General features: G+C 46.7%; 1 protein-coding gene across 1 annotated transcript in view; it reads right to left on the minus strand.

The window, feature by feature from the left end:
- The window catches only part of EXOC4 (exocyst complex component 4), a 274343-nt gene that overhangs the window by 158001 nt on the left and 107559 nt on the right, over nt 1-8783 (minus strand). The window lies entirely within an intron of this gene.

Consider the following 8783-nt stretch of genomic DNA (forward strand, 5'->3'; position numbering starts at 1 on the left):
TTAAAAACCTTCTTCCAAATTCCAGTTTAAATTTCTTTTTGGCCAGTTCCCCCCTATCTGTGGCCACACCACTTTTCAGTTGACAGCTGTTTACCACCCCTGACACCTTCTGTAGGGAATTTTAACACCTTCCACCATGAAATAGTCTTTTTTTCCACCTTCTGGCCATCACTACAAGGCATTAAAATATCTCCTGAAACCCAGCTAATGAGGAAGGAGAGTCCTGGAGGACAGTGAAAGACATGAGGTGACAAACTGCCAATTAAATACCAACATCACTGGAGAACAACACGTGTCACAACTTGTTTTGCACAACGTGACCTCTTCCCAGAACTGGAGACTCCAAAGGACGCAGCCAGGGAAGGACAACTGGGCTCCTCAGACAGGAGGAACCACTCCCAAAAATCCACTGCCACCACAAAAAAGTTTAAGGAACAGCTGGAAAGTGCTCCTGCTTTTAAAACTGGGTAAGTTGGGCACCGACAAATCCTGCAGGAAAAGCCAATCCTGGTGTGGAAGGAGCAGCAGCAGCTCCACGTTGCACACAGAGAAAAGCAGATGCTTAAAAAGCTCTTGAATGGGACATTCCCACTAGGAATATTTTCTATCTAAAGCCACCTCACACGTGTTTGCCACGTATTTGAAGCACCTGACATCAGCTTTGGACTGGTGTTACTGGCCACAGGCTGAGCAGGGCAGTCTTGGACAACATGGATGTCCTGCCAAGGAAACCGGAGGGATGGATCCATTCCTTCTCCTTGGCTTTATTTCATGCATTTCAATAGAAAAAGGGGAAAAAAAAGAACTTTCCAAAGTAATTTATCCCTCCAGTTATGTTAGAAAATGAAGAGCCACGTGCTGAAGCAGAGCTGCCTTTGCTGAGAGTCAATCCCATGACTGACCATCCAAAATAGAAGATCAAATGCTCTGGAGCAGCTACACTGGGAAAGGAACGAGCACCACAAGGACTTGAGAAGTCAAACCCCTGGGTTTTCAAACTTCTGGGTTTTCCAGAAGTGCTCAGAGAGTTTTCAGGTCTCCTCAAACAGAGAATCACAGAATATCCTGAGCTGGAAGGGACCCCCCAAGGACCATCCAAGTCCAGCTCCTGGCCCTGCCCAGGACACCCCAACAATCCCACACTGTCCCTGAGAGCCTTGTCCAAACACTCTTGGAGCTCTGGCAGCCTTGGGGAGCCTGTTCTGTGCCCCACCAATGTCTTCCCAAGGTTTAGGATTGTTCCTGGAGCTGCCACTCCGATGGTTCCTGCTGAGTTTCACCAGCTCTGGTTTGGCTCTTCCCGTCGGTGCCACAAGGACAGATCCTTCCTGGGAAGCATCAAACCAACATCCCTTTCAACACCTGCACTGGAATGATTCAAAATGACTATTTTTAATACATCACTGCCTTCCCTGAAGGTGAAAATCATCCTGGATAATCCCAGCACATCCATGAGCCTCGGAGGGATTAAACAAAACCAGTCCTGGGAGTTACTCAGCCTTCCAGCAAAGGAGCTTGTGCAGAGCCAGGTTATGGAATGTCTGTGCTCCTGAACACCTGGAAAACACCCAAAGATTCTCCACCTCCCAGCTGGGGACTTATTTCAGTGTGTTTAATCCCAGATTTCCCTCAGGTGATGCAATTGTTGCATCCAAATCCGGACAGAGGCACTCGCTCGGGAGCCAAAGCCCTTGATTTCCAAAATGCAGCTTTCAAAGTCAAACAAACAGTCGAGAGGAGCACCAAAGATCACTTCTCCCTGCTCCAATATCATTTCCAACAAGGAAAAGAAACGCAAGGATTGGAAATTCCGAGGCAAGGACGAGGAGCAGCAGCACTGAGGATTTCATCAATGAAACGACGGGAGAGACAGAGAACTGGAGCCACAGGAATTGGAGGAAAACTGAGGCTGGAAAAGACTTTTAAAATCCCTGAGCCCAACTGCTTGTATATAAGCTCTACCATAAGCAGGGAATATTAAGAAGCTTGTGTAATTCTTTACACGAATTCAATTTTAATTTAAAATTATCGTATCTATAAATAGGTTAAACCCACGGCATAAATCTTGGAATAAATCAGCTAAACGAAAGGAAAAGGTGCCTCATACAACCTCTAACCAAAGACCAGCTGAAATGACAGGTCTGTCATCGCATTTACAGCCAGAGGGCTTTTCAAAACAGCAAAATCCTCCCAAAATTCCCAGAGAATCCACTGCCAGAGGGTGCAGATGATGGAAAACTTACCCATGCTGTGGCCTGTTCCCCTCACGTATCCCAGGCAATCCCATAGTCCAGTCATATTGAACTATGCCTCCAAATCCAAATATATATATATATATACACATATTTATATATATATCTCTGCACACATCATTCCTTTTATCCCCTAATTAAATCCAGCACACCACACAACCACAACAAGGTGTTGATTAATTTGCTGATTTGATTTAAATGCATCCTGGCTGCGTCAATCCCCTCCCTCCAGATCTCCAGAATAACCTTCACTCCCTTAAATAAGGCCAGGGGTGTCATAATTTCCTTCTCCTTTTTCCATATGCAGATGGGGACAATTATCCCCCACATCCATCAGAACTTAAAAAACAGCAGGAAAGTCATTTTAAGGCACCACGAACACGAGCTGAATACACAAACCCTTGGGGAAGGTTATTCCAGCCCTCACCACAAGGAAAAAATAGCTGAGATCCCAGCAAAGATCCACGGTACAAGAATCCAGCTGTATATGGATAGAAACATGTCAGAAAATCATGGAATTGTGGAATATCCCGGGTTGGAAGCATCCCAAAAATCCCACCGTGTATGGTCAAAAGCAGGACACATAAAAACAATCATGGAATCATTGATGGTTTGGTTGGAAGAGACCTTCAAGACCATCTCATTCCAGCCCCTTCCATACTTTCCACAATCCCAGGTTGCTTCAAGCCCTGTCCAACCTGCCCTTGGAAATAATAATAATCATAATAAATCCCATTTTTTTCTCAGAACACGAGGGGGCTGAAGGGATCTGGAGGAAGCAGAATATCCTGAGTTGGAAGCATCCCAAAAATCCCACCGTGTTCGGTCAAAAGCAGGACACATAAAAACAATCATGGAATCATTGATGGTTTGGTTGGAAGAGACCTTCAAGACCATCTCATTCCAGCCCCTTCCATACTTTCCACAATCCCAGGTTGCTCCAAGCCCTGTCCAACCTGCCCTTGGAAATAATAATAATCATAATAAATCCCATTATTTCTGGGAACATGAGGGGGCTGAAGGGATCTGGAGGAAGCAGAACATGCTCTTTTCCTTTCAGAGTTCATGGGATTGAAAAGCCACCTAGAGAAAAGATGTTCAACGCTTCAAAAACAGGAAAAAAAATTAGAATTAACCACATAAGAAGGAGTGTGTTTTCCTTACAATTTGCTTTTACAAGTGTTGTGAATAATGATGGGCAGATACAGGACCAGACTGAAACCCTGCAGGTCAGAAACCCACCCTAAACCACACTCTGTGCTCCAGGAAATTCAGATGGACCCCATAAACCAACTTCCCTCGTTTGCAGCAATAAAGGGAGGCCATCAATAAATTGGCTACTTCCTTGCCACCTCTTTTTTTTTTGTTGTTTTGCAGCTCTGGAGCTATGAAATGATTGAAGACCATCACTTCAAAAAGCAAAAAAACCCAAAAAACATAAAAAATCCAGGAGTCCTTCCAGCAGGAAAAATAAAAATGAAATTTCTGCCTGCCCCCAAGTGCTGGGTTTTTGTTGTTTTTTTTTTTTTTTTCCCAGACAGTATCTGCCAGCCCTCCCAAAAGACCACAGACCCCTAATATTTCTGCTCTGGGCCATATGTGCAAAAATAAATTTGTTAACGAGTCTGCACCAGCAGTTGGCACCGACTCCTGCCAGTCTGCACCAACATCTTGAGGCTTCCTTTAATAGGGGGGGAAAAAAAAAAAAGAGAATGTTTTAGAAAAGTAGAAACCCAGCAAAATACGTTTAAATAAAAAAAACCAAACCAGTAATTGGAGAAAATATTTTAAATGAATAAGACACAAGGAATGTTGGCAAGAGATGGTTGTTCCTGGGATCATCCCGGGGTCCTGAACGTTTTAAACATTCAGTGTGACCATCTGTCACTGATACAGAGCCATTAGCAAAGCCCTTCTCAGACAGAACCTGTCACCCAGAGCCCGCTGCTGCCAGCAGGAATCAAGCTGAGGGCTTGGGAAGCAGCTTTGTCCCCCTGGAAAACGGGATTTGGCTCCGCCCGGGAAGGCGAACGGAGCCCAAAAATCCGGCAGCAGGGCCCTGGTGCTCAGGGAGGCAGATTGGTGCCTCGTGCTCCCATCCCCTGCTCTGCATGGGGGGAAGAGGGAAAGGAAAACCCATGGAATGAGGAGGCAAGGATGAAGGGGGATTTAAGGACTTGCACAGAGCTCACGAGGTGTTGGTCGCCCAGGAGAGGGAAAAATCAGGTGAATACTCAGAATTTTAGTGGTGAACTTGCCTTAAAGACTTCCATGGATGTGATCCATCGGAATCACAGGGGGGTTTGGGTTGAAGGGACCTTAAAGATCATCTTGTTCCACCCCCTGCCACGGGCAGGGACACCTCCCACTATCCCAGGTTGCTCCAACCTGGCCTTGGATGCTTCCAGGGATGGAGCAGCCACAGTTTGTCTGGCACCTGAACCAAATTTCTTAAATGATACATTTAATGAATACTTATAATAAAAGTGTGTGTGTGTGTGTGTGTGTGTGATAATAAAAGTACAGAGTGCTGAAGGAACCACCAGGATGGAGAAGGTGGGAATTGGTAACACGGCTGTGCAGGTTAATGGATCAAAGGGATAAAAAAGGGAGGACTTCTGCTGAAAGAACAACTCCTGGACTGCAGAAAGGTTACCAATCAAAATCCACAAGGATGAGTTAAGGAGATATTCCTACTAATTCTTTGATCAGAACTGCACAGAAGTTAAATGTGCTGATGAAACCAGAGATGGAAGTTGTGACCAATGGGATACTCTGGGCCACAGGAAGAAGGGAACACCATTGGATCCTGCACATTCCAGTGCATTCAGGTACTAGTAATATTTGCCAGGAGGTAGAGACTGTGTGAGTTGCAATTTTAAAAGACAAATTCAGGTGTGTCCATCAATCACAGAAGGTCCTGGGGCCACCCAGATCATGAGTCATAAAGGCAAACACGATCCAAGACTATTTCCAGTAAGGCCAGGAGAGGAATTCTATGAATATTTCAGGAACTAGCGAGACACCATCTGGAATGAGAACTCGAAATGAGAAGAAACAGAGACAGAAAGGCTGTGGAGACGCCAGGAGAAACATCAGCACATCTCATGAGAAACAAATGATTAATGGAATTAAAAGATCCAGGGAGTAACCACAGGAGAGGAGAAGAAATTATTTAGAGATTGTATTAAAACATTAAAACGATGTAAAATCCAGATGGGATATTGAAGTAACATCTATAAATGTCAAAGCAGTGAAGTCCTGGGTTGTTTTTTCAGTGGGAGGACAAAGCAAAACCAAGTGTTGATAAAAGTGTTCCTGTACTTGGGTGGCTCAATGACTGAGCAACTCCAGTGGCCTCTCAAATCCTTGTCTTCTTGTGTTTAGAGGTGATTAATGGACACCCTAAATAGCCTCCATCCCGCAGAACTTTCCTACATCTCTCCAAGCCAACCTTCTGTGACAACTATTGGGACACATATCAGCTCTAACTCTCACTATCCAACTATTGACAGGGCCCTGGCAAATACTACATGAGAAATAATGGGCTTTTTAATGAAGTCATTAAAACCTTATCAATAGCCAGGAGTCGAGATGTTCATCAGAACACGAGCCCGCCTGTCACTGCATAATGACAAAAGACCTGTGATCCCTCTGGATTTCACTAAAGAAACAGAATTTAAGGCAGGACCAGATGGATTCAGAGCGGAAAGGACGAGCACGGGAACTCAAGTGCTTGGCAGGATGGGTGGGGTGCTCAGAACAACACAGATCCAGTCATTTCCAATGATTTTTTAAATTTTTTTTTTTTCCACCTGATACATCTTCTCAACTGGCTCATTTATTACAGAATAGGCTTTAAAACAACTTTCAAACTCTGTGGTTTTTTTTTTTCCCTTCCAAAGAGGGAATTTTCTGGCTGCTAATCTGCCTTATGGGAACTTGGATTTCAACTGAAAAGCACATCAGTAAATCTGCATCCCCCACCGAGACAGAGAAGAGCTTCGAGTCCCTGAATAAAGATGCCGAGGCGGGGACAGGTAGCTCTGAAAGCCCTTTTGAAAATTCCTTTTCACAAACAGTATTTATTTGGCTAAAACACCGATCAGCGCAAGCACTTCTGTAATCCCCCCCCTCGTTTGCAAAGTGCTTTGGTCCTTGAGATAAAAGGCGGCTACAGAACTATCAGCAGCATCTGGAGAACCAGTTTGCACGTTCCTGTCAAAAGCCTTTGTCCCCTAAGCCGGGTCTAATTTCACGGTTTTATTTGGAAATCTTTATTCCTGAGCATTCCAGGTACAAGTGGAAAAGCGCATCCCCTCGGGAGAAATCTCCCAAGCCACAGAAAACCCTCATAAGGAATAAACCATCAAGTGCATTTGCAGGGACCTGTTGCCTTGGATTTTATCAGGATAAAGCCCAGCCCGGGGCACAAAGAATTCCCTTTTCTCCCGCTCTTTGCCCCCTCGGGGTATTTAGAGCACCCTCCTTGTGCCAACCGGGTTGTTTCTCCCACATCTCAGCATTCCGACTCTTCAAGAGTTAACAAGTCCTTCCCAAATGAGATCTCGGCAGGTGCCAACTCCTTGGAAGCTGGATGGGTCCAAAGGGCAGACACTTGGTTATAATGAGAGGAAGATTAAGAGGGGGGAGAGAAAAGGAGCCAGCGTGAGGCACAAGGAGGGCTTTGATGAGCGATGGAGCCCGGCATTAATGAGAGCTGGTAATTTCACATTCCCAGAAAAGGGTCGTTAGGACTGGAAGGATCCTCCCCGTATTCATCCGGGAACAGAGGAAAGTTTAGGACAAAAGGCGGGCTCATCAAGGAGCCGTCTCTCCTCCTTTTGAGGGAACACAGCTGGGATTTGCAGCGTTTCCCCCAGCCCGGCGTTTGTTTAGTTGCTCTTTTCAAAACCTGCTCCCTCAGCAGAGCAGGCACGCGGTGGCCAATCCCTGTCCAAGCAAGCGCTGCCTCCTTGGAAAAGAAAAAACCGTGGAAAACTGTCTCTCTCGACACATCCCCCACCACACAAATCCTGTGGCCTTCGGTTTATTTTACACTATCTCCTCTCTTTTCCAAAATTCCGAATCCCCAACTGTTTCGAGGTGAGAGCTCAGCCACGGGAGTTTTTCTCTAAAACCTTGGTGCAGTTTGATTTTTGGGAGCAGATGTGGTACAAAAGGGTCGAGTTGTACAGAGCCACTAAAACATGGATTTATTCAGAGGAGTCTTGAGGAGAAGGACTCGGGGGTGTTGGTGGGTGAGATGCTGGAGATGCCCCATCCCAGACCCCCTCGTGCCCTGGGCTGATCCCACAGCGGGAAGAGCCCCCTGCAGAGCTGCCTCCAGCCCTGGGAACAACAGCAGGAGGACGTGGAGTTGATGGAGAGAGTCCAGAGGAGGCCCCGATGATGCTCCCAGGGCTGGAGCCCCTCTGCTCTGGAGCCAGGCTGGGAGAGCTGAGAATGTTCACCTGGAGAAGAGAAGGTTCCAGGGAGACTTGAGAGCCCCTTCCAGGGCCTGAAGGGGCTCCAGGAGAGCTGGAGAGGGACTGGGGACAAGGCCTGGAGGGACAGGACACAGGGAATGGTTTCCCAGTGCCAGAGGGCAGGGCTAGATGGGATATTGGGAAGGAATTGCTGTCTGGGAGGGTGGGGAGGGGCTGGGATGGAATTCCCAGAGAAGCTGTGGCTACCTCTGGATCCCTGGAAGTGTCCAAGGCCAGGTTGGAGCAACCTGGGCTAGTGGAAGGTGTCCCTACCCATCTTTGGGACATCCTTTGAGTGTTTACTCTCAGCCCTCACATTCACGTTCCTCGACTTCCCTTTTATCCCTTATTGACACCAAACCAAAAAAAACCCCGATTCTTTTCTTCCCTCAGCCACAGCGCCACACAACAAACCAGCCTGACCGATTCACAACCCTCTGCCTCCCGTTTCCAGCCCGTTTCCCTCCTTTTCCCTCCGTTCCAAGGAGCCCTGAGTCGACTCTCTCCGTGCCGGAGCCGCTCCCGTCACCTCGCACGTCTTCGCACGAGCGACGCCACAACACTTCTCTGCAAAACCACGAGGAATCACACACACACACACACACACACACACACACACAAAAAAGCCCTTTCCCAAACCCTGTTGCTTTTTTCCTGCCCTCACTCCCTTCCCATGTAAGATTCATCCTCAGCCATCCACCTTTTGGTGAATTTTAAATCGCCTCCGATTCGTGTTCCGGGTGCTTTGATTGACGCGGAGCCTCCCGAGATGCCTCTGCCTGTTCCCCCTCATAAATATTTATAGACACGATTCTCAGCTTTTAACCAAGTCCAGATATTCAGACTTATTTTACTTGAAGCTTCCTCAGGTCTTTATAAAAATTATTTTAAGGGATTTTTTTTTTGCATATGGGTAACGATCGTCGCTGAGCCCTCCACAGCACCCATGTCCCGCATGGATTTGCTCCTCTGCTCCCATATTTATCTCCTGGGAGGGTGACAGGCTGCTCAGAAGGAAACAAAAAAGAAATTTGGTTTCTTG

The sequence above is a fragment of the Neopelma chrysocephalum genome, unplaced genomic scaffold (genome assembly GCF_003984885.1).
Source record: "Neopelma chrysocephalum unplaced genomic scaffold, ASM398488v2 Primary Assembly neopelma1_187, whole genome shotgun sequence".
In the NCBI taxonomy this organism is placed as follows: Eukaryota; Metazoa; Chordata; class Aves; order Passeriformes; family Pipridae; genus Neopelma; species Neopelma chrysocephalum.